Source organism: Neofelis nebulosa, chromosome 7, assembly GCF_028018385.1.
Source record: "Neofelis nebulosa isolate mNeoNeb1 chromosome 7, mNeoNeb1.pri, whole genome shotgun sequence".
NCBI classification, from domain to species: Eukaryota; Metazoa; Chordata; class Mammalia; order Carnivora; family Felidae; genus Neofelis; species Neofelis nebulosa.
The window spans coordinates 71,309,781-71,336,670 of NC_080788.1; the positions used below are offsets into that span (position 1 = coordinate 71,309,781).

General features: G+C 37.5%; 1 pseudogene; it reads right to left on the minus strand.

Moving 5' to 3' along the window:
* Positions 1-24,594: 24,594 nt before the first annotated feature.
* Positions 24,595-25,458, minus strand: LOC131517937 (olfactory receptor 4K3-like; annotated as a pseudogene).
* Between the last annotated feature and the right edge of the window lie 1,432 nt (positions 25,459-26,890).

Genomic DNA, 26,890 nt, shown 5'->3' on the forward strand with positions numbered 1-26,890 from the left:
TGAACGGGGGAGGGGCAGAGAGAGAGGGAGACATAGAATCGGAAACAGGCTCCAGGCTCCGAGCCATCGGCCCAGAGCCTGACGCGGGGCTCGAACTCACGGACCGCGAGATCGTGACCTGGCTGAAGTCGGACGCTTAACCGACTGCGCCACCCAGGCGCCCCGTCATTTTGCTTCTTGAAAGGTTATCTGTAGGATCAATTTCCATAAATACAGATAGCTAGAAATATAACATCAATGGAAGAGAGATAACAGAAGGAAAAACATGACAGGACACAAATGGAAAAAATAAGAGAAAAGATAATGGGACAGAGAAACCATGATCACAGAGATACCTGTGCCACAAAGCCACAGGTACAAATACAGAAAAAGGTTGGGGGAAGAGGGAGGGAAGAGAGGGAGCAGAGGATCAGAGGAGAGAGGAGAGATCTTTGGAAATACAAAGTCTTTTTTGTTTGTTTTTTAATTACAAAACACCCAGGATAGTATGGAGAATTTAGTCTACAGTGGGCCTCTCATCTCAGCTGAGAAAGCATTTTAATCTCAGGCAATTTTATAATATTAAAAAGAAAGATGTGTGTGTGTGTGTGTGTGTAGTGTGAGTGTGTGTGTGTGTGTGTGTGTGTGCGCGCGCGTGTGTGTGTTTTAAGAGGTGTAATTTAGGATGACCTGAACTAGTTTACTACACAAGGCATCCAGTAGTGATGAAAATATGAGACTGGAATTCAGAGGACAAGATTGTAGTCCTGGCTCCACCCACAATGGTTGTTTCTTTGGGAAACTGTTGCAGATTCCTCAGATATTTCCCAATCAGAAACTGTGGAAAGGAATTTCTTTCTTTTACAAAATGTTGTAAGTATCTATCATTTGGAAGGCTTAGTGTATGGATGGGTCAGCAATTCAGCACTAGTTGTGGTACATGAAGTCCTTGCTCTCAGGGAGTTTATATTCCAGTGGAGGGAGCCAGTCAAAGAGCAAAGAGGATAGGTTTAAAACTGTCAAAAATGAAGAATATAACAGAGTGATATGTTGGAGAACAAATGGGGACAAGTAGGGTGTTCTTTTAGGTTGGGTATTAGAAAGCCCTTTTTGAGGGGGTGACATTTAAGCTGAATAACTAGATAAATCTAGCTATGGGAGGTCTGAGAGAGGGCAGAACAGGCAATGGGAAGAGCAAGAACAAAGACCATGGAGGTGAAAGAGCTGGTGCGTGGAGGAACAGAGAAGAACCCACGTGGTGATTAAGTCATGGGCAGATGGAGGAAAAGTATGAGGCCATGTCAGAGTTAGGCAGCAGTTGCACAGGATACGGCATGTAGTCATTCTTCTACCTGTGTACTCACAATTACAGTAGGGCTTTTGTAATCTGAAGGCCACTCTGGCCACTGTGGGGAGGAGGGATTTGAAGGAGGCAAGTGTAAAAGCAAGAACAGTTTGAAGATTTTGCCGTACTATGCACAGGAAAATTTGGGGACTTAGCCTGCTGGAGAATGGAGGAAGGAAGTGGGTAGCAGAAAGAATAAAGAGAACTCAACATGTATTTTTATGGTACAGTCATTTGGACTTGGTGATAGACATGATGTCTGAAAAGAGGAATCAGGATAACTCAAGAATTTGGAGGGATTAACTATAAATAATAGCATTGCAATTTAAAAACATGGAAGTGACTCAGACAAGATGAGTTTAGTAATAGGAAAAAACTTGCTGTTTTAAGCATACATTTAATTTTTGCATAGGTAATATGTATGCATAGTTAAACATTTTTAAGGTAAAAAAAAAAAAAGTTGCTCGAGAGATTCCCTCATCCATAACCTATAACCCATCCAACCAGAGAGAAAACAATCAATTTCTTGTGTAAATTTTCAAAATTGTGACTCTGTAAATAATATTTATGTACATTGGTTTATTTTCCTGTTTTGAACATATATTTGAAACATATCATACAATATCTTGTATCTTATTTTTCACTTACAGTTTATCTTGGGAAATTTTTTGTGTTAATACTTAAAGTGTTTCCTAACTCTTTATATGTATGGCTGTTTATTATTCAGTTTGTTAATATGTAACTTTATTTTTTTCTCCTAAAGAGGAAAATATAAGGCATTTACAATTTTTTGGTTATCACAACGTGTTCTTTAATAATTAAACCTAAATGTGTCACTTTTTGAATGTATGGAGGACACATCCTCAGAAATTAAGTAGAGGGTCAATGTTAGTATGTGCCTGCATGTACATGGTATTTTTTTCTAAAGTTTACTGAGTGGTAATTTATGTAAAATAAAATGATCAAGCCTTCCGTATACAAGTAAATGAATTTTTGAGCAAGTATATATCTTCTGACCATGACAAAGGACAGGATACAGAGTATTTCGAACACATGAGGAATTTCCCTCTAGATCATTTTCAGCCAATTACATCCCTGGAAATAACCACTATTCTTATTTTTATCAACATGGTTTAGTTTTGTATGTTTTTGAAAGTAACATAAATGGGGGCGCCTGGGTGGCTCAGTCAGTTAAGCGGCCGACTTCGGCTCAGGTCATGATCTCGCAGTCTGTGAGTTCAAGCCGCGCGTCGGGCTCTGTGCTGACAGCCCAGAGCCTGGAGCCTGTTTCAGATTCTGTGTCTCCCTCTCTCTGACCCTGCCCCATTCATGCTCTGTCTCTCTCTGTCTCAAAAATAAAATAAATGTTAAAAAAAAATTAAAAAAAAAAAAAAGAAAGTAACATAAATGGGACCATAAAATATGTGTTGTTTTGTGTCTGGGTTTTTAAATTCAATATATTTCTTTTGAGATCAATCCATGTTTCTTGTTAATAAACATTCCATTTTCTGAATATGAACAACGTTTTCCCCCTAAATTTGGAGGGAGAAATAAATAAAGCTGACAAGAGCATTCTTGTATAAATCTTTCCATGGACATTTGCTCTCATTTATCTTGTGTACATGCTTACGAGTTGGGTTGCTGGAACATAGGGTAAGGATATTTTTCATGCTTGAGAAATGGCCTTGCTTTTCCATAGTGGCTGTGACATTTTACACCCCTACCATCAATATAGGAGAGAAATAAATGTTTTGTATCTTCACAACAATTTTTAGTCTTCTAAATGTAGCAGTTCACTGAAGCTAGTGTGTAGTGGCATCTTGTAGTTTTGATCTACACATCCCGTTGAGGAATGGTAGTGAGCAACTTTTCAAATGTTTGCTATTTGGATATCGTCTTCTGTGTAGTGTCCTTTCAAGCTTTTTGCCAATAAGACTCTGTATTTTCCACTCTGTCCTTCTCAGTCCAATTTAGCTATTGTGTTACCAGAATAATTCTCTATAAACTTTGTACATATCTTAGGAAACTTTTTTGTGTATACTTTATGCTTCAAAAGCCACATCCATAATTGTGTCTGAGACATATTTGTCTACTTTAAGTGTACTTGGCTAATGTGGACAAAACCTGTAGGATTCTTGGATATCTTATTTTCTAGCCAAGATTCTACTGGGCACTGTCCCTAATATTTCAGAAGACTTAACGAAGGGGCTCGGAGCCACGTCATTGATTTATTCTTTATTCTGAAGCTATTTCTTACATGGAATTTGGTTTTTTTTTCCATTTGGAGACCGTCATGGGCCTTCTATATTTTCTCTAAAATCATTTGAAAACTGATCCGAAGTATTTCTTCTTAGGGTCTCTATTTCTGTACTTTGTCACATGCTGGTTGAAATAATCATCTGGTGCTGTCAGTATTCTGCCTAGAATACTCTTGAGCCATATCCTTAAGGAAACATATACATTTTCTGTATTCCATGTTTATTCTGAAGACAGTGTCACCAAACATGTCACTATGATAGAAATCTAATCTCAGTTTCCTCATTACTCCTCTAGCCCCTCTAACCATCTCCTTGCTAATATTCCAAACTCTGCCTTTGTTGATCCCAAACCATGGCCTGAAACATGATTTTGGTTTTTTGCTATGGCTGAACCCCACTACTGGTACCTATCTCTATTTGTTATAACTGCAGAAAGACTACCCCACAACTTAGTGGTTTAAAACAAAAATTTGTTCTGTATTTATGACTCTGGAATTCAGGCACTGTTTCAGGAGTGATAGCCAAGTCTTCATGTGGCATTGACTGAATTGGTCAACTGGGTGCAAATGATCTAAGATGCCTCAGTTGTGTCTCATACAATAGCAGGTGTATGGCTGGGCTTCTTCTTCTATGTGCTCTTTCATCCGTCAGTGCCTCTTTTCATGTGGCCTCACGTTTCACTTATTTAAAACTTTTTATTTAAATTTCAGTTAGTTAACATACAGATAGTATTAGTTTCAGGTTTACAACATAATGAATCAGTGTTTCCAAACATCACCTGGTTCTCATGACAGCAATGCACTCCTTAATCCCCATCATCTATTTAACCCATCCCCCACCTACCCCATTGTTGTAAACATCAATTTGTTCTCTATACTTAAGAGTATGTTTCTTGGTTTTCCTCTCTCTCTTTTTATTCTCCATTGCTCATTTGTGTTGTTTGTTAAATTACACATATGAGTGAAATCATATGATATTTGTCATTCTCTGACTTATTTCACTTAGCATAATACTCTCCATAATCCACCCTTGTTGTTGCAAATGGCAAGATTTCATTGTTTTTGACTATTGAGTAATATTCCACTGTATATATGTATATACCACATCTTTTTTATCCATTCATCATTTGATAGATACTTGGGCTGTTTCCATATCTTGGCTATTGTAGATAATGCTGCTATAAACATTGGGATGCATGTATCTCTTTGAATCTAGAAGTGTGATTGCTGGATCATAGGGTAGTTCTATTTTTAACTTTTTGAGGAACATTCATAAAGTTTTCCAGAGTGACCACACTAGTTTGCATTCCCTACATCCCTACATTTGCATTCCCTGCATTCAATGGTGCAGAATGGTTTTCCTTTCTCCACATCATTGTCAACACCTGTTGTTTCTTATGTTATTGATTTCATCCATTTTGACAGATATGACATGATATTTCATTGTAGTTGTGATTTGGATTTCCCTGATGATGAATGATGTTGAGCACCATTTCATGTGTCTGTTGGCCTTCTCTATGTCTTCTTTGGAAAAATGTCTATTCATGTCTTCTACCATTTTGTAATTGGATTATTTATTTATTTTTTGGTGTTGAATTGTATATGTTCTTTATATATTTTGGATACTAACCCTTTATCATATATGTCATTTGCAAATACCTCCTCCAATTCCATAGGTTGCCTTTTAGTTTGTTTATTGTTTTCCTTAGTGTGTGGACGCTTTTTATTTTGATATAGCCCTAATTATCTATTTTTGCTTTTGTTTCCCTTGTCTCTGGGACATATGTAGAAAGAAGTTGCTATGGCCAATGTCAAAGAAGTTACTGCTTGTGTTTTTTTCTAGAATTTTAATGGTTTCAAGACTCACATTTATGTCTTTCATCCATTTTGAATTTATTTATGTGTATGGTATAAGAAAGTGGTCTGTTCAGTTTCATGTTAAGATGTCTATACTATCCAAAGCAATCTACACATTTAATGCAATCCCTGCCAAAATACCAGTAGAATTTTTCAGAGTCAGAACAGACAATCCTAAAATTTCTGTGTAAACACAAAAAAACCCAAATAGCCAAAGCAGTCTTGAAAAAGAAGAGCAAAACTGGAGGCCTCCCAATTCTGGACTTGCAGTTATATTACAAATATGTAGTGATCAAGACATTATGGTACTGGCACAAAAACAAACACATAGATCAATAGAGTAGAAAACCCAGAAATGGACCCACAACTATATGGTCAGTTAATCTTTGACAAAGCAGGAAAGAATATCTAATGGGAAAAAGACAGTGTTTTCAATGAACGGTGTTGGGAAAACTGGACAGCAACCCGCAAAAGAATTTAACTGGACCACTTTCTTATATCACGTGGCCTTTCATTTTTAGGAAGAGTGACATGGGCTTCTGTACAGCATGGTGTTTTCAGATGCCTAAGGTCATAAAGAACTAGTTTCAGTGACCTTCAGTGAAGCTTGGGAATTCCAGAAAGGTGGTTCCACCACATTCTATTAATTAAAGCAGTCCCAAAGACAGCCAAACTTCAAGGGAATGGAGAAATAATATGCAACTTTTGAATATAGGGGTAACAATGCCACATTGCAAAGAAGCATTCATATAGAGAAGATGGAAATTTGTAGTATAAAACACTCTGTTGCATTGATTCTTCTAATGAAATCATAAAACCAGACCAGATGCAAAGGTAGGGGAAATGGACTCTACCTTTATGGGAATCACTTCAAAGAAATGTGGCCATTTTTTTCAACCAACTGAAGTTAAATTCAGCTTATTCTTGATTTCTTCTAAAATATTACTTAGATTACTTACCAAGTTATTCCACTTTAAATAATTCAACTGAAGTATTTTCATTTGAGTGACACTTTCCCCAGATAGGAAATTTTTGGGTTGTTTTCTTATCTAATGGATTTTTTTGATGTTGCCCCACTGCCACTTCCACTTGTTTAATAGTTGGTGGTTTGTTTCTGGAACAGTGCATGAGTGAACAATTAGGTTGGTACCCAGTGGGAACAGTATAGGTGACACCTGTCCAAATTCTAGTAATGAAAAACCCTTTCTCTAGGAAAGTGCTATTTTCTTATTTATCTTTTTCACATTTTCAACTTGAGTAAAATGAGCTAGTTTAGTTTGAAACAAAAAAAAACAGCATCTAGGGGCGCCTGGGTGGCGCAGTCGGTTAAGCGGCCGACTTCAGCCAGGTCACGATCTTGCGGTCCGTGAGTTTGAGCCCCGCGTCAGGCTCTGGGCTGATGGCTCGGAGCCTGGAGCCTGTTTCCGATTCTGTGTCTCCCTCTCTCTCTGCCCCTCCCCCGTTCATGCTCTGTCTCTCTCTCTGTCCCAAAAATAAAAACAAATAAATAAATAAAATAAAATAAACAAAACAACAACAACAACAAAAAAACAACAGCATCTTGGTTTTGAAAAGTAAACTATTTTTACAAGATGTAATAGCAAAGAATAGATCTTTTATATTCAAGTTAGAAAAGAAGGAATGACTAGGTAACAACAAGACTTAATATTTTAGGCAAGTCATAGAGTTATTGATATTATAACTAAATCTGTGACTTAAAATATTTTTTATTCAATCATAAATTGCTGATATTGAAAGCAAGAGAAATCATTAGCTTGGAAAAAAGAGAGAGAAAGCAAGAGGGAGAGAGAAAACCCAAAAAGATTTAAGGACATGACAAAGGAGACAGTCAAGTTGGTTGGTAAGTTTACGTTTCAACTGGCAGTTTTAGTGGCTGAGATGGAGGCAGTAGAACAAATTAATAGCTGTGAATAGCTATGGTTGTTGTCAGATACCTATTTTCCCTATGCAACCCTGCCTTATCAAAGCTTCTACTCCAGCCATGTCCTCCATGATTCAGCTTGCTCACTGCTTTCTGGCATGCCAGAAGTTTTCTTCTGTTTCTTCTATTTTAGTTTCTGACTCCATATGCTATTTTGAACTTAGTAATGTTTCATTACTCACAATTATGTTTGTTCTTGTTTAGTACATGGTGAAAAATTTTAAGAAAATATGTCTGTAATAGCGGTGCACTGGTTTTGAAGATCGTATCAGACAATGATCTCTTTCTAGTAACTAACTTTACTCGTTATATGAAACATAGGATGACAAAATAAATAGAAGTCAAGCTTGCTTAGATACAGAGATTTGATGTTAATGTAACAGGACAAAAATAGATACTATCAGTTTATTATTTCTCCCCTTCCCCTCCCGTCCCTTTTTATTGGATGGATGTTTGATCCTATAGAAAAGTCCATTGTTTTATCATTTCTAGGCAAAGAGGAGTCAATTCAAAATTCAGAAATTATAATGCAAAATCAGCCTTCAAGTTCTTAAAACAAAAGTCACATTATTTTTGAGGAAGGAAGCAGATCATCATAGGAGATAATTCAGTATATAAAAAAAGAACCCTATCTACATCATTCCATATTGCACCTTGAGATGCAAACTAAGTTCTTTATTAAAAATTGGAATATTTTTAGATGAACAGAACCTCTGGGATTCTTCTTATTAGTCATTCGTTTTTATTTATCATGAAATCATGACAGAAATTTATTTCCCTCAATGGCTTGACAAGTTACCTTGTCAAATAAGTCTAAAACTCTGTTGAGTTGTATGAAATGACCTATGACTTTGATGACTGTGTTCCTCTGTTTGAACTGAGAAGATGTGTACACTTACAGAAACATGTAAGTTAAAAGTCAAATGTTGTAAACTACAGTTTAATTTGTACAACATGGTTCTCCATTCAGGTGTTAGTGCCAGGGAAAGAGATATTGGGCAATAATAATTTACTATAAATCAGAATATTTTGCTGAAAAGATCATGCAAATTGGAAGATACTATTAATTATAGTGTACTGCTAGTTTAATTTTAACATCAGAGGTAGAATTAGAGACAAATAAGGTCACAAAAATTCAAAAGACAAACAAATTAAAAAAAAATCAAATAGCAAGATATCTGTTAAGCCCAACCAACCTAGAATTCTTTTCCCCCAGGCATAGTTTTACCTTGGAGAATGTAATTAGACATTGGCTGTAAGAACTTACAGCTGGCTAGAGACTCCACAAGGAAGGAAAAAAAAAGTGGTTTCTGGTAAGAAACAAAGCAGTATATTGCTCTATGGTAATTAACATCACTTTCACGATCTACCACAATGTTTTTGTTTTTTTTTTTATTGCCAGTATTGTTGAAAGGATACCATCCCAAATCCTACTTTGAACCACTTTCTTTATTGTTTTGTTGCTCTTTTTTTTTACTTCTATGTTTTAATTCCTTTTATGATATTAGAAATAAGTGTGTTTAGATGAACAAATATTAAATGTATAGATTGGAATTTTTTCCTATGCATTCATCTATGAAACTCTCACACTAATCAAATTATAAAACACTTATCAAACAAAATTTTCCCTTATACCACTTTGCAGTAAATATTTGCCATCAGAGCTAAGGACTATTCTCATTTCTGTCACTAAATATCAGTTTTGTCTATTTTTTAATCATTCAAATAAAACCTCATAATATGTATTCTTTTGACTGTCTTCTGACTAGGGATGTTTTAGATCTATATTTTTGTTGTTTCATATATTTAAAAATGTTTTTTAAATTTTATTACTGAGTCATATTTCACTATGGATATACTCTGATCCCACTGGCATCTACTTTTCAGGTGACCTAAACTGGCACAATTGGTATTGGGAGTGGTCTGAGAAAACAGGTGATAAATGGGCTTTGTGGTTGTGCAAATAAGACTTATGTGCAAATAAGACTCTGTTACAAGTGGTAGATAAGACACAGGCAAGCCCTGGCATAATATAAATGCTTGATCGCTCAAGATTTCAGTGGTGGTGACCTGGGGAAACATCTTGTGGAAAGGAATGCTATTTGAGGTAAGTGATCCAGTCATTTGGAAGTCAAAGGGATCAAAATAACTACAAAGAGTGGAGTTATTTGCTTATTGCTAAGTTGTATTGATGCCTTGGAATAATTAGAAACAGAAGACCATAATAAGCAGCTATCAGTTAAGTGTAGGGACCTTAGGAGCTCTTTGGTCATTTACAAAGAAGTCCTTATGTCCTGTAGTAGAAATACCTTAGACAAGGACTAGATTGAAGATCTAACAGACTTACACATCTCCAACACAATATAAACACTCAGGCAAGGCATGTGTATTATGGTAAGGTCAAGGCACTAGAAGGAAAAATTTAGGACCCTGACATTGGGCATGAGTATATCTGGATAAATGCTCCTGAAGGCTTTGGCTCTGCAGACTCCTTCATTTTAGTAAGAGCTAGAACTTCCTCCTGTTCAAGGAAGTTTCAGAGCCTTTTCTCCTGTAAGGCAACAGGTGATCCTTTAGGCCTGGCCTAAGTTCCTCTCCAGTGAGATAACTACAGTGCCAGAATGACTCTTGGGACACACTGGGCCTCATAAAAAAAGGAAACAAACTGACACAAAACCAGTTTCAAGAATGAGCTTTCATGTGTAAGCAGGAACCATGGGACTGTTATTGAAAGGGAATATTGAGTCTCCTTTACACATTGTTCTCTTGACCTCGATGAGGATCTTTATGATGGTTGTTTTTAATTCTTTGTCAGGTAAATCATGTAAGTCCATTTTATTAGGGTTAGTTTCTGAAGATTTATCTTTTACCTTTCTTTGGGACATTTGGTCTGGTTCTCCATTTTCAATTCTTTGTGTTGGTGTATGCATATTGGACAATGTAGGCACCTCTCCCAATCTCCACAAATTGGTCTTATATAGGAAGAGATCCCCACCAGTAAGCCTAGCCAGGGTATCTGGGGAGCTCTACAATATTTTCTGTCCCCAAGAAGAAACAGGCAGCTTCTTGGTAGTGATTTTTGTTTTCTCACTCTGTGCTGAGCTTGGGGTAGGGTGTGGGGAAAGCGCTGGCATCTATCAGCCCAAGCTACATCTCCGTTCTCCCCCAGCTGGTTAGACTATGCTAGAACAATCAGAGCTTCAGGATTGGTGAGACAGATACTAATTATTGGGGAAGCCCCAGAAAAGTTAAGGTGCTGGATGCATGAATTAAATCTGACTCTCCTGGCAGAAGCTGAGAGCTGGGATTTTTTTTTTTTAACGTTTTTATTTATTTTTGAGACAGAGAGAGACAGAGCATGAACGGGGGAGGGGCAGAGAGAGAGGGAGACACAGAATCAGAAACAGGCTCCAGGCTCCGAGCCATCAGCCCAGAGCCTGACGCGGGGCTCGAACTCACAGACCGCGAGATCGTGACCTGGCTGAAGTCGGCCGCTTAACCGACTGCGCCACCCAGGCGCCCCTGGGATTTTTTAATATACTCACTCTGTGCTGAGCAGTGGGCAAGATCAACAGCATGTACTGCCCCAACCTACTGCCTCTTTTCTCCCCAAGCAGCTAAACTGTGCCAGGCCTGTCAGAGCTCCAAGACTGGCAAAACAGAATCTTGTCCTCAGGAAGCTGCCTCTGAAAATCTGGGATAGTATAAATGCAAACCCACTCCTTCCCTCCAATTGATGAAGTTGGGACATTGGGGGTATCTTCCAGATCCTGTGACATTGTGACAGGGGCAAGATTTCTGGTAAAAGGGTATCCTGAATCTCCTTAAAAGCTTCAGTGAGCCTGGTTTTGCATTTTCCTGGGGTGGAAGAGACTTTGAATTAGTTTTTGATTTTTCTCAAAAAGAATTTTTCCATGAATTGTCGATGATTGGTGTATTTGTGGATTTCCTACTCTGCCATGTTTCTGATGTGACCCCTAGCATTAAGTATTGATGCATGCTGCCATGTGGATGAATCTTGAAAAAATTAGGCTAAACAAGAGAAAGCAGTCACAAAAGACCCCATCCTTTGCCCCTCCCCACACACCTAGATAACCAGTCTACTTTGTACCCATAAAAATTTGCTTATTGTGGACACTTCATTCAAATGGACTTGTGCTATATGTGGTCTTTTGTGACTCATTTCTTTCACATTGCCTTATGTTTTCAAGATTTGTGCATGTTGTAGCTTGTGTCAGTATTTGATTCTTTTATTGCCAGATAATATTCCGTAGTGTAGATATACCACATTTGTTCATCCATTCATCAGTGATGAACATTTGGGTTTTTAAATATCTTTACTGTTATGAATAAAGAAGGTGCTATAACCATTCATATTCAGGATTTCATAGGGGCATGTGTTTTCATTTCTTTTGTATATTCATATTTGGCATGAAATTGATAGGTCACACAGTAACTCTGTGTTTAAAATTTTGAGGAACTGCTAAATTTTCTCCAAAATGGTTGTCTATTGTACATTGTATAAGGCCATGTATAAGGATTCTGACTGTTCTGTGTTATTGTCTGTCTTTTTGACTACAGCCATCCTAGTGGGAGTACAGTGGTATCTTACTGTGATTTTCATTTGTGTATCTCTAGTGACTAATGATATTGAGCATCTTTTCATATACTTATTGCCCATTTGTGTATCTTCTTTGAAGACTTTATTTTAGTTATACCCATGTCCCTTATCAAATCCATGATTTGTAAATATTTTTTTCTCCCATACCATGCATTGTCTTTCATTTTCTCCTCCCATTTGTGTTGAGATTTGTTTGTCTTGTGATTTTTGATTGTGAGTTTTTATCTGCAAAACCTTTCTGTGAGAGTCCACTGTAGCCCATTTTCAAGGAACATTTCTTTTCAGTGAATATTTGTGTTTACTTGTGCCAAACACCTAAACCTGTATCCTTAAATAGCAAGTTAAAATAAAATTCTCATTTTGAGGTGTGGGAAAATACAAAGAATTAAGTGACAAGTGAATCCTTGTTAAGGAAGCATTTAATTTCATCTATACCAAGAATCAAGTTTTGGTAACAATTTTTCTTGCCGTCTTCTCTGCTAGGCAGGCTTTCTTCTAATACTCTCTTTATTTTCTTTTGAAAATCTGAGCACTCAGCATGGCCTCCAGTTGGTCTCTATCCCTGTTCAGGCCCAATTCCCAATCCATAGTACTCTCCTAAATTTGTAGGACCTCTGGGGAATAGCATTCTGTAGATGTTTTCGGAGTAGTAAATGGTTCATTGCAGGTTTATCCTCCTAGAATGGAGCTCAAGCTTCATATTGGGCCTCAAATGTAATTTGTTTACTTTCTTTTAACATTTTGAATGGATTTTAATGGTTATTTTATGTGTTTCTAGCACTCTTAGATGTTTTGTAAACAGAGGGGCTCAGGATTTTGAGTGTGCTATACTATAGACACAAAACTCTCATGTAATATTTTATCAGTTGGAGAATAATCCCATCTACCACTGGATGTATATTTTACCTTATAAATGGTTATGGTTTGTTTAATATAGGGTGTGCTACAATGTAAGACTGAGATTTTATGTTTACCATGTATGAAGAGTTGAATGTAATTGCATATAGCAAATATTCTGAACTTGCTTTATTTCTTCTCTTCCATTTAACTGAAATTTTTCATGTATTCCATTCTCCTTTACTTTAATTACAAGGCTCTAATGCTTGTAATTTATTAAAATACAGGAGCACCATAAGCCCTTGTGTACTCTTAGGTTTTTAACAGTTTCTACCTTAGAAGAAGATAGAAGAAGTCTATGTATTGCTTAAGTCAAATTGAATAATATTCTACTATAATAAAATAATTCATATTTTCCTTATTCACTCAATAAATATACATGAGCGAGAGAGGGAAGATGACAGCGTAGGAGGACGCTGGGCTCACCGCGCGTCCTGCTGATCACTTAGATTCCACCTACACCTGCCTAAGTAACCCAGAAAACTGCCAGAGGATTAGCAGAATGGAGTCTCCGGAGCCAAGCGCAGACGAGAGGCCCACGGAAGAGGGGCCCCTCCTGAAGTGGATCACCTAAGGAGAAGCGAGCTAAGCCTGCCCCTCCTGCCCCCGTGCACCTTGCCTACCCACCCCAGCTAATACGCCAGATCCCCAGCACCACAAGCCTGGCAGTGTGCAAGTAGCCCAGACGGGCCATGCCACCCCACAGTGAATCCCGCCCCTAGGAGAGGGGAAGAGAAGGCACACACCAGTCTGACTGTGGCCCCAGCGGTGGGCTGGGGGCAGACATCAGGTCGGACTGCGGCCCGCCCACCAACTCCAGTTATACACCACAGCACAGGGGAAGTGCCCTGCAGGTCCTCACCACTGCAGGGACTCTCCAAAATGACCAAACGGAAGAATTCCCCTCAGAAGAATCTCCAGGAAATAACAACAGCTAATGAACTGATCAAAAAGGATTTAAATAATAGAAAGTGAATTTAGAATAATAGTCATAAAATTAATCGCTGGGCTTGAAAACAGTATAGAGGACAGCAGAGAATCTCTTGCTACAGAGATCAAGGGACTAAGGAACAGTCACGAGGAGCTGAAACGTGCTTTAAACGAAATGCAAAACAAAATGGAAACGACGACAGCTCGGATTGAAGAGGCAGAGGAGAGAATAGGTGAACTAGAAGATAAAGTTATGGAAAAAGAAGAAGCTGAGAGAGAGATAAAAAAATCCAGGAGTATGAGGGGAAAATTAGAGAACTAAGTGATACACTAAAAAGAAATAATATACGCGTAATTGGTATCCCAGAGGAGGAAGAGAGACGGAATGGTGCTGAAGGGGTACTTGAAGAAATTATAGCTGAGAACTTCCCTGACCTGGGGAAGGAAAAAGGCATTGAAATCCAAGAGGCACAGAGAACTCCCTTCAGACGTAACTTTAATCGATCTTCTGCACGACATATCATAGTGAAACTGGCAAAATACAAGGATAAAGACAAAATTCTGAAAGCAGCAAGGGATAAAGGTGCCCTCACATATAAAGGGAGACCTATAAGACTCATGACTGATCTCTCTTTTGAAACTTGGCAGGCCAGAAAGGCTTGGTACGATATCTTCAGTGTGTTAAACAGAAAAAATATGCAGCCAAGAATCCTCTATCCAGCAAGTCTGTCATTTAGAATAGAAGGAGAGATAAAGGTCTTCCCAAACAAACAAAAACTGAAGGAAGTTGTCACCACTAAACCAGCCTTACAAGAGATCCTAAGGGGGATCCTGTGAGACAAAGTACCAGAGACATCACTATAAGCATAAAACATACAGACATCACAATGACTCTAAACCCGTATCTTTCTATAATAACACTGAATGTAAATGGATTAAATGCGCCAACCAAAAGACATAGGCTATCAGAATGGATAAAAAAACAAGACCCATCTATTTGCTGTCTACAAGAGACTCATATTAGATCTGAGGACACCTTTAGATTGAGAGTGAGGGGATGGAGAACTATTTATCATGCTACTGTAAGCCAAAAGAAAGCTGGAGTAGCCATACTTATATCAGACAAACTAGACTTTAAATTAAAGGCTGTAACAAGAGATGAAGAAGGGCATTATATAATAATTACAGGGTCTATCCATCAGGAAGAGCTAACAATTATAAATGTCTATGCGCCGAATACGGGAGCCCCCAAATATATAAAACAATTACTCATAAACATAAGCAACCTTATTGATAAGAATGTGGTCATTGCAGGGGACTTTAACACCCCACTTACAGAAATGGACAGATCATCTAGACACAGGGTCAATAAAGAAACAAGGGCCCTGAATGATACATTGGATCAGATGGACTTGACAGATATATTTAGAACTCTGCATCCCAAAGCAACAGAATATACTTTCTTCTCGAGTGCACATGGAACATTCTCCAAGATAGATCATATACTGGGCCACAAAACAGCCCTTCATAAGTTTACAAGAATTGAAATTATACCATGCATACTTTCAGACCACAATGCTATGAAGCTTGAAATCAACCACAGGAAAAAGTCTGGAAAACCTCCAAAAGCGTGGAGGTTAAAGAACACCCTACTAACGAATGAGTGGGTCAACCAGGCAATTAGAGAAGAAATTAAAAAATATATGGAAACAAACGAAAATGAAAATACAACAATCCAAATGCTTTGGGACGCAGCGAAGGCAGTCCTGAGAGGAAAATACATCGCAATCCAGGCCTATCTCAAGAAGCAAGAAAAATCCCAAATACAAAATCTAACAGCACACCTAAAGGAAATAGAAGCAGAACAGCAAAGGCAGCCTAAACCCAGCAGAAGAAGAGAAATAATAATGATCAGAGCAGAAATAAACAATATAGAATCTAAAAAAACTGTAGAGCAGATCAACGAAACCAAGAGTTGGTTTTTTGAAAAAATAAACAAAATTGACAAACCTCTAGCCAGGCTTCTCAAAAAGAAAAGGGAGATGACCCAAATAGATAAAATCATGAATGAAAATGGAATTATTACAACCAATCCCTCAGAGATACAAACAATTATCAGGGAATACTATGAAAAATTATATGCCAACAAATTGGACAACCTGGAAGAAATGGACAAATTCTGAAACACCCACAACCTTCCAAAACTCAATCAGGAGGAAATAGAAAGCTTGAACAGACCTATAACCAGCAAAGAAATTGAATGGGTTTTCAAAAATCTCCCAACAAATAAGAGTCCAGGACCAGATGGCTTCCCAGGGGAGTTCTACCAGACGTTTAAAGCAGAGATAATACCTATCCTTCTCAAGCTATTCCAAGAAACAGAAAGGGAAGGAAAACTTCCAGACTCATTCTATGAAGCCAGTATTACTCTGATTCCTAAACCAGACAGAGACCCAGTAAAAAAAGAGAACTACAGGCCAATATCCCTGATGAATATGGATGCAAAAATTCTCAATAAGATACTAGCAAATCGAATTCAACAGCGTATAAAAAGAATTATTCACCAGGATCAAGTGGGATTCATTCCTGGGATGCAGGGCTGGTTCAACATTTGCAAATCAATCAACGTGATACATCACATTAACAAAAAAAAAAAGAGAAGAACCATATGATCCTGTCAATCGATGCAGAAAAGGCCTTTGACAAAATCCAGCACCCTTTCTTAATAAAAACCCTTGAGAAAGTCGGGATAGAAGGAACATACTTAAAGATCATAAAAGCCATTTATGAAAAGCCCACAGCTAACATCATCCTCAACGGGGAAAAACTGAGAGCTTTTTCCCTGAGATCAGGAACATGACAGGGATGCCCACTCTCACCGCTGTTGTTTAACATAGTGCTGGAAGTTCTAGCATCAGCAATCAGACAACAAAAGGAAATCAAAGGCATCAAAATTGGCAAAGATGAAGTCAAGATGAATTCGCTTTTTGCAGATGACATGATATTATACATGGAAAATCCGACAGACTCTACCAAAAGTCTGCTAGAACTGATACATGAATTCAGCAAAGTTGCAGGATACAAAATCAATGTACAGAAATCAGTTGCATTCTTATACACTAACAATGAAGCAACAGAAAGACAAATAAAGAAACTGATCCCATTCACAATTGCACCAAGAAGCATAAAATACCTAGGAATAAATCTAACCAAAGATGTAAAAGATCTGTATGCTGAAAACTATAGAAAGCTTATGAAGGTAATTGAAGAAGATATAAAGAAATGGAAAGACATTCCATGCTCATGGATTAGAAGAATAAATATTGTCAAAATGTCAATACTACCCAAAGCTATCTACACATTCAATGCAATCCCAATCAAAATTGCACCAGCATTCTTCTCGAAACTAGAACAAGCAATCCTAAAATTCATATGGAACCACAAAAGGCCCCGAATAGCCAAAGTAATTTTGAAGAAGACCAAAGGAGGAGGCATCACAATCCCATACTTTAGCCTCTACTACAAAGCTGTCATCATCAAGACAGCATGGTATTGGCATAAAAACAGACACATAGACCAATGGAATAGAATAGAAACCCCAGAACTAGACCCACAAACGTATGGCCAACTCATCTTTGACAAAGCAGGAAGGAACATCCAATGGAAAAAAGACAGTCTCTTTAACAAATGGTGCTGGGAGAACTGGACAGCAATATGGAGAAGGTTGAAACTAGACCACTTTCTCACACCATTCACAAAAATAAACTCAAAATGGATAAAGGACCTGAATGTGAGACAGGAAACCATCAAAACCCTAGAGGAGAAAGCAGGAAAACACCTCTCTGACTTCAGCCGTAGCAATCTCTTACTCGACACATCCCCAAAGGCAAGGGAATTAAAAGCAAAAGTGAAATATGGCACTGTTGGTGGGAATGCAAATTGATGCAGCCACTCTGGAAAGCAGTGTGGAGGTTCCTCAGAAAATTAAAAATAGACCTACCCTATGACCCAGCAATAGCACTGCTAGGAATTTATCCAAGGGATACAGGAGTACTGATGCATAGGGGCACTTGTACCCCAATGTTTATAGCAGCACTCTCAACAATAGCCAAATTATGGAAAGAGCCTAAATGTCCATCAACTGATGAATGGATAAAGAAATTGTGGTTTATATATACAATAGAATACTACGTGGCAATGAGAAAGAATGAAATATAGCCTTTTGTAGCAACGTGGATGGAACTGGAGAGTGTGATGCTAAGTGAAATAAGCCATACAGAGAAAGACAGATACCATATGGTTTCACTCTTATGTGGATCCTGAGAAACTTAACAGAAACCCATGGGGGAGGGGAAGGAAAAAAAAAAAAAAAGAGGTTAGAGTGGGAGAGAGCCAAAGCATAAGAGACTCTTAAAAACTGAGAACAAACTGAGGGTTGGTGGGGGTGGGAGGGAGGGGAGGGTGGGTGATGGGTATTGAGGAGGACACCTTTTGGGATGAGCACTGGGTGTTGTATGGAAACCGATTTGACAATAAATTTCATATATTAAAAGAAAAGAAAGAAAGAAAGAAAGAAAGAAAGAAAGAAAGAAAGAAAGAAAGAAAGAAAGAAAGAGAAAATTAAAAAATAAAAAATAAATAAATATACATGAACTACTGGGTGCCAATATGTATGTTAGATACTGGAAATACATGGAGCTTACAGCTCAAAGAGAAAGTGGACCTTTGTCCACTATAATTATACAAGTATTGCTGCCATAACTTGTGCAAAGGATGGAAATCACAGCATACTATAAATGATTTTCAGAAAAGAAATCTAGGGGTACCTGGGTGGCTCAGTCATTAAGTGTCTGACTTTAGCTCAGGTCATGATCTCACAGCTTGTGGGTTTGAGGCCTGGATCAGGCTCTGTGCCTGTAACCTACTTTGGATTCTGTGTCTCCCTCTCTCTTGGCATCACCCCACCCTCCCAACTTGTGCTCTGTCCCTCTCTCAAATAAACATGTAAAAGAATTAAAAAAAAAAGAAATCTAAATTGGCCAAGGACATATAGGAAAGGGGTTCTAAAATCTAATATTATGTCTGGGTTGTATATTTTAGTAGGAATTTAGCTGAATGGAGAAATGATGGAAGATCATCCTAGGTGAAGGAAACAGCCTATAAATAGTCCTAAATTAATATGCCTGATATTATGGGGGCACCTGGGTGGCTCAGTCAGTTAAATGTCCAAATCTCGATTTTGGCTCGGGTCATGGTCTCATAGTCCTGAGATGGATCCGGCATAGGACTCATTGATCAGTGTGGAGCCTGCTTGAAATTCTCTCTCCCATTCTTCCTCTGTCCCTCCCCTGATTGCACATGGGTGTGCTCTCTTTTTCTCTAAACACAAAAACAAAACAAAACAAAAAAAACACAACAACCACAAAAACAAACAAAAACAAAAAACAAAAAAGCCAACAAGAACAAGCAAACAAAAAACAATTTAAAAGAGTCATCTCTGGACCCTTAAAGAAGTGCATAAAGAACATCTGGGTCGTGCAGCCTAATATGGAGAAGATCCTGTGTTCCTTGAACAAGTCTGTGATTATCTTTGGCATGGTGACAGTAGAGAGACACATATCCAAAAAAGATTTCCAAGGAGGAAGTACATGGGAGAATGAAGTATGGAACTAATGTCACTGTGACCATAATGAGAATGTTCCCCAACACAGTAGCACTGTAGATTAGGGAGAATGTTACAAAGAAGAAAATTCAAGGTTCCTATTGTCCAGAAAATCCTAGTAAAAAAATTCAGTCACTACAGATCCATTTTAAGATCCATTTACTTGATTCATAGGGGATCCAGAAGTTCTTTTATACAAAGAGAATAAAAAAAAATAAAGCCACAATTAGAACTGATGTTTTCCTATTTCTAATTGATGATAATAGTTGGTGTTATGAGAATACATAATCTTAAATATGTTGGCATCACTATCTATAATTTGAAATTATTTTATGGGTCACATTCTGAAACAATATTCTCATAGTTATGCAGAAATTAAAAGATATTAAGAGAGTGGAAGTTTTATTTTCTATTATCTTATTCATTCAAATGATACTCTTTTATTAATTGATATTGACCGTCACTAATTTGCTCCCTTGGACAAATTGGATAAGTAGCTATATTAGTATTTATTTTGCCTTTTATTATCACACTTATCTGTGTCCTTGTGAGATTATGTTACAAAAATATATAAGGAATATATAATTTGGAAGATGAGATTGTGTTATCCTGTATCACGGAAGTCATTTTTTTAAGGTTATTCTTTGTTTCTGAAATACACACCTAGAAGCTAATTTATACATGAAAAAAAGTCTTCCAATTCATTAAAATAATTTTGCTTTTTAGTTTCTGTTGGGTAGTATACTGAGAATTTTATGAAACATGTACTCATTCTCAGATCTTTATGAACTTCTTTTCCTAGTACCTTGTATTACTGTTGTTCACAGTGCAAAGTGTGTGTCTTCTGTGTAAATGTAAGTGGTGGGTAAGAGTAAATAATGAAATGATTCAACCCTAACGTATACAGTTTGCTCTGGTTATGACATGTCATACTAAATTGTCTTTACTTGGCTTTTTAGACATTATTCATAGCATCTAGAGTGATCAAAAATGATCAATAGCTATTAAGTGATTACTGTGTGCTAAACTCTAAATGTTTCATATGCATTAACACATTTAATGCTCATAAGAATCCCATGAGGTGAATAGTATTATTATCCTCATTTTGCATATAAAGAAATTATGGCATCGAAGTATTTAATGATTTACGCTGTTATACAGCTACCAAGGGTCAAAGCTGGTATTCAAGCCTGTCAATCTAATCCTAAATCTGGGCCCATATTAAGATACATATTGGGGGCGCCTGGGTGGCGCAGTCGGTTAAGCGTCCGACTTCAGCCAGGTCACGATCTCGCGGTCCGTGAGTTCGAGCCCCGCGTCAGGCTCTGGGCTGATGGCTCGGAGCCTGGAGCCTGTTTCCAATTCTGTGTCTCCCTCTCTCTCTGCCCCTCCCCCGTTCATGCTCTGTCTCTCTCTGTCCCAAAAATAAATAAAAAACGTTGAAAAAAAAATTTAAAAAAAAAAAGATACATATTGCCTCAAAAATTAAAGGAATGTTGGGGCGCCTGGTTGGCGCAGTCGGTTAAGCGTCCGACTTCAGCCAGGTCACGATCTCGCGGTCCGTGAGTTCGAGCCCCGCGTCAGGCTCTGGGCTGATGGCTCGGAGCCTGGAGCCTGTTTCCGATTCTGTGTCTCCCTCTCTCTCTACCCCTCCCCCGTTCATGCTCTGTCTCTCTCTGTCCCAAAAATAAATAAAAAATGTTGAAAAAAAAAATTTAAAAAAAAATTAAAGGAATGTATATTTATGGTCTAGTTGTCAAGTATTGATTGAATTCATGTGTTCCAGTAGAATTCCTTAGGAGATATGATTCAACAAGTATGTTGGAATCTTTCTGTGTTACAGTTAATTACACTGTATTTTCTTATATAGAATGAATAAATGCATGTCTAGAGACAATCTAGAGATACATAATTATCAAGTCAAACCGGCAATAAACCAAGTAAAAATATTTAATTTAGTACATGGTGTATATAACATATTGTATCAATTTTAAAAGGTTGGTGACCAATTCCAAGTGACACTTTCACATACAGCTTTAGGCTTGGTTGCTATTATCTTCAAAACACTTAAAAAGTGAACGCATTCCTTATGATCAGTGAACAAAAATGACAAGACTCAGAGAATATGTGAGGATTTGTAGGAAGAAGAGAATAAAGAACAGTGAGTAGGAGGAGTGGTACGTTTAGAAAAGGGACTGAATTCAGATATAAAGATGAACAGGAAGTGTCCTCTTTTCTCCAATGACCTGTGATATTCTCCTTGTTTTCATTTCTCTTCAGGCCCTTGTCAAAATATCCTATCACCATTATCCAACCTTAATTCCCTCAATTGCTTTCCTACCTTAGATATTTTTAAAAACTGGATAATCATACAAATTAGGGAAAATAAAGATGAAAATGGTGTTCTTGTAGGTCAACCCCCAGGAGGACACAGAGTGTATGCTAAATGATGATGATGGTCTGGAGGCGCACACAGAGGAAAGCCATGCACCATGCCCTCTTTGAAGGTCTGTGTTACATGATTACCAGGTGAGTGAGCAAGAATTTTGCTTTGGAGACCTTTATGACAGTAATTTTAATAGATGCACTTTGAAGAAATGATTATTTGATGAATATAGCAGCTACATTTGGGGATGTATACCTTTGCTACATGGAATTTCATGCCCCATGATACACTGACAACAGAAAAACTTGGTTGTGAAATTAATACAGTTAAGTATGTTGTAATTAATAGGAATAAAGCCTACATTACAGCTTTAATTTGCCCTTTCATTTTGTTTGAGAGGGAAAGCCGGCATTCATTTATGTTGATAGCTTTCCCAGTATTTGTTTCTTATTCCTCTCCTTCTCATCCCATGCAAGTTTCTAAAATGGTTTCTTTAGTTCTGCATTTAATATGTGTGTTGTTATGAGTGTACAAAGACAATATAATAGAAAGGAAAGGAATTATATAGTTTAGACAGAAATTCTATTACAGGAGAATTGTCTTCATCAAATCAATTGCATATTTTATTAGAATTGAAGGTATAATAATTATATGTTAGAGCTGGGAGGTCCTTGTAGTCATGTATTTCTTACATCTTATTTAGCAAATGAAAAATCTAGGTCCACAAAATTAGATACCACCTTGAAGGCTGGAATAGCAAAAGAGGAAGAGAAATTACCCATAATACATAAATGCTGCTGGGACAGTGTCACCATTACTGTGTTGGGACTTCTAGTCTATTACTGAGTAAGAATGTAAGAGATCATGCACTTGATGAAGCTTTAGGAGCCTTGGACCCTTCCACCTTACTGATGCTGCTGAGCCCTCCAAAGTATTTCTGGAGTCCATGGTTGCCCAGTGGCCTGGTGGCTGGATACTCTGCGGCCACAGCCCAAGGCAGAGGAATGTAAAGTTTCCCCCTTTTTCCTGCCTTCCAATATCATGTTAATGTCTTCCACTGATAGAACTGATACTAGTAAGTTTTAAGTTTACAAGGAGTTCAGGAAAAGTAATTTTCAGGCTTGTAGCTATCTACTAAAGAGAGGACTGTAGAAAAGCTAATATGGGGCAGCGAGTCACCAGAAATATTCTGAATCATCTTCCCATTTTGTTGCTTAGATTCCATACACACTACTCCACCTTTATTTAAATTTCCAATCAAAGATAATTGCTTCAGCTGAAAGATTCATTTATCCTGCATACAAATTAAGACATTCTTATCTTTTCTCCAAATGGAAAGCTAGAAGTTTTCATAGCTTCCTATATCCATCTCAGTGCCGTGTTGGGATCTCCTGTAGCTTAATCATAATCCCACAGGATCATTCCATAGCCTAGAGACTAAATGGTAAAGTTAATCACCAGCATCTTCTTGGTGAGGAAAAATAAAAGAAAAAAAGAATTTGAAATTTCTTTATAAATACCATAAATGCACAGTTATCCTAGTACATATTCAGAAAGAAAATATTCTTGGTTTCTACAATCAGCATTTTACTAATGGGTTGGGAAACTCAATTGTCCATGGCTGTCTTCTTTTATTGCCAATTGCTTTCTTTTTTCTGGTCAGCTAATAAATCTGATGATAATGATTCTTTATTTGGTGGGGTGAACCTGATATAAAATTTTATTGGGTTATATCATTCTCATTTACTTAACTGAAATATACTCATTTACTTTACATATAATAAATGTACAATATTATATTATTTTCTGGTGTACAATATGTTGATTCAGCAGTTCTATACATTACTATACATTACTCAGTTTTCACTAGAATAATTGTAGTCACTGTTTGTTACCATACAATGTTATCTTTGTGCACTGTTGGTGGAAATGTAAATTGATGCAGCCCCTGTGAAAAACATTTTTATTTACTTTTATTACTTGGTATGCAAATATTATGAGACACCACAGAGAATCATTTGAATCTCATATATGATCTTTCCTACTCTATTGAGGAACACTAAGCCTAGTACACCTTGATTATTGGGATCAATCTTTTCAGTTGACTTAATAAACTCTTCTATTAAATCAGAGGTATGAGGAGACTGAAATGGCTGGGACTTTTTACTTTCAGGTCAATGGGAATTTTTTGTTTGCTCTTGTTGGGAGTTATTTATTGGGAACATGTGGCAGGAACAAGAATAAATTTATTAATGTTATTAAAATTTAGATAGAACATCTGTTATAAAGGCATAGATGTTGAAGATAGAGTTTGGATTAGATTCTCTGTTTAGTGCTTGTTATTTCTGTGCCAAGTTCATTAAATTTTGTAATGCTGAGTTTTCTACTGAGAATATGTTAATAATATGCTCTATTTTCACCATTATAATGTTAAGAGAAAGCACATGCAAAGTGCCTCATCCATGGTTAAAGCTCAGTAAATATCTGAAAACAACAAAAACCTGAAAATAACAACATACATGAATGGGATTATATTGGAAGTGTTTGTGTTTGGATACATAATTCAGGATGTTTTATTGCATATATATGTTGTGTAGGGAAGGATTGCCAGTTCTCAAGATGTGACTTATATTTCATACAAAATCATATACCTCAGTGTCTTTGGATGATGGTGGGGCAACAATGATGATGATGTCTTTCATGATTGTAATGTTTCAGTTAAAAGGTTGGTCTGGGACTCACATGCTTGTTCTTTATATTTCTTATTGCTTTTCTCATGTTTTTATTCCTGAATGTGTAGATGATTGGATTTAAAAGGGGAGTGAAAATTGCATAAAACACAGAGAGGATCTTATCTATGGAGATCTTGCTGAATGGCTATATGTAGATCAAGCTGCAAGGTCCAAAGAACAGCACCACCACTGTAATGTGGGCTGAGAGAGTGGACAAAGCCTTGGAAGACCGGGTGGAGGAGCGATGCCAGACAGTAATTAGAATGATGCTATAGGAGACGAACAGAAAGGTGAAACAGAACAAAGTGAGTAGTCCGCTGAATGCAATGACCTATAGCTCCAAGATGTGTCAGTGCAGGCAAGTCTGATGACCTGAGGCAGATCACAGAAAAACTATTCACAACATTGGGACCACATAATGGTAAAGGCACAGTGAACACCATTTGGCTCACAGGGTGAACAAAACCAGTGGTCCAGGACAGAATTGCAAGTCCGATGCGAATACAATGGATCATGATATTTTTGTAATGAAGGGGTTTGCAGATTGCAGTGAATCTATCAGTTGCCATGGCTACAAGCAACATCATCTCACTTCCGTGTAAAAGGTGAAGGAAGAACATCTGGGCCATGCAGTTTTATAGGACATAGCCTTATATTCACTAATTAGGTCATAGATCATTTTAGGAGTAGCAAAGGAGATCAGGGACTTATCAGTAAAGGAGAGGTTCTCCAGCAGGAAGTACTTGGGAGAGTATAATTGAGGGTCCAGTTTTACTACAAAGATAATGAGGTTACCTAATACAGTGACTGTATAGATAATGGAAAAAAAATAAGCAAAGCTGTCACTCATGAAACTCTGTGAGGCCCAGCAAAATAACCTCAGACACCATGGAATGATTTTTTTTCTCCATTTGTTTGATTGTTAGTATATGAAAACTAAAAAGAATAAAGTCTATGAGTTAAAGTTAATATTCACTTAATGTTGCTTCCTAAAATCCACCAAAAAGTGCAAAAAAATATCAAAAGTATTGAACAACATTGAATCCAAAAAAAATTTTAACGTTTATTTATGTTTGAGACAGAGAGAGAGCATGAATGGGGGAGGGTCAGAGAGAGAGGGAGACAGAATCCGAAACAGGCTCCAGACTCTGAGCGGTCAGCACAGAGCCCGACGCGGGGCTTGAACTCACGGACCGTGAGATCATGACCTGAGCTAAAGTCAGACGCTCAACCCACTGAGCCACCCAGGTGCCCTTTAAAAATTTTTTTTAACGTTTATTTATTTTTGAGACAGAGAGAGACAGAGCATGAACCAAAAATTTTTTTAAAAAGAATGGACATAATTTCTTACCAAAGGTTACAAGGAACTTCTGTCATAGACCAAGATGCCTGAAGAAAATTGAAGCCAACAATACGTAACTCATATCTGCACTAATCTTGAGTAAAGTGGTATCTGAGTTGGTAAAGAAATTTACAAGTTCCTTGCTCCCTTTTTAGAGGATAAGGAATAGATTTTTTTGGCCCTCCATGGGCAAAGAGGAGGACACTTTCCTCTTGAAATCTGTTTTTAAAATGCATAATAGTAAGGGGCATATCAGTTAAGGAGAGGCCAACTGGTTTTCTAACTGAGAAGCAGGACCAAGAAAAACAAAATTAAGTAGATGGAATATAGAACATTGAGAATCTAGGAGTCAGTCCTGCAAGTGCTGCTGAAAGTCAGGAGAGCAGCAATAATAAACACTCTGAATCTTAGACCCTTGAATCTATGGCCATATGGAGATGGCTTCTTACCTTCATTTACATAAGGTAGAATAAAGGCTTCGATATATGGGCTCTGACTTTACCTCCCTGCCTATGAATTGAGTAGATTGGAAGGTACAGTACTCAGACTTGGCACAAACGGATGCTTGCTGCTGGCTTTTCACTGTCTCACTTAATTTACTTTTTCTGTCAAGTGGCTGAATGTTCTAACAAATTTAGTATAACATCCATATCATTTATAAGGATAGTATAATTGTAGAGCTCTGTAAAGCAAAGGGGGGTGTCTATAGGGAACACATCCATGTGGTTGAATAAGCTGGATAATTTTCTTTTGTGGGAGATTGCCTTGGGCACTGTATATTTAGCTGTATTCCCGGCCTCTGTCTATTACATGCCAGTAGTATCCCCCTGTGTGTGACACCCAAAAAGGTCGACACATATTGCCAAATGTCCCTTGGTTGAGAACCACTTATATATCCTATTGGGTCAATAATTAATACAAATATAAGTATTTAAATACT